The sequence below is a fragment of the Cebus imitator genome, unplaced genomic scaffold, assembly GCF_001604975.1.
Source record: "Cebus imitator isolate Cc_AM_T3 unplaced genomic scaffold, Cebus_imitator-1.0 Scaffold457, whole genome shotgun sequence".
In the NCBI taxonomy this organism is placed as follows: domain Eukaryota; kingdom Metazoa; phylum Chordata; class Mammalia; order Primates; family Cebidae; genus Cebus; species Cebus imitator.
The window spans coordinates 180,708-180,978 of record NW_016107772.1 but is presented as its reverse complement, the minus strand read 5'-3'; positions in this window follow the sequence as shown (position 1 = coordinate 180,978).

Below are 271 nucleotides of genomic sequence, written 5' to 3'. Positions count from 1 at the left end.
AAGGACCCTTGACCTCAGGAGTTTAAGAGCAGCCTAAGCAACATAGCAAGACCCAGTCTCAAAAAAAAATCATTTATATCCTCTTGGTCCATTTTAAAATATTTTTTAAAAGTATGGCTAACCTAGGCACACTGCTTTTAGAGTAGCCCTGCTCTGCAAGGGGCAGTTAAAAAAATGTGTGTATAGGCCGGGCGCGGTGGCTCAAGCCTGTAATCCCAGCACTTTGGGAGGCCGAGGCGGGTGGATCACAAGGTCAAGAGATCGAGACCAT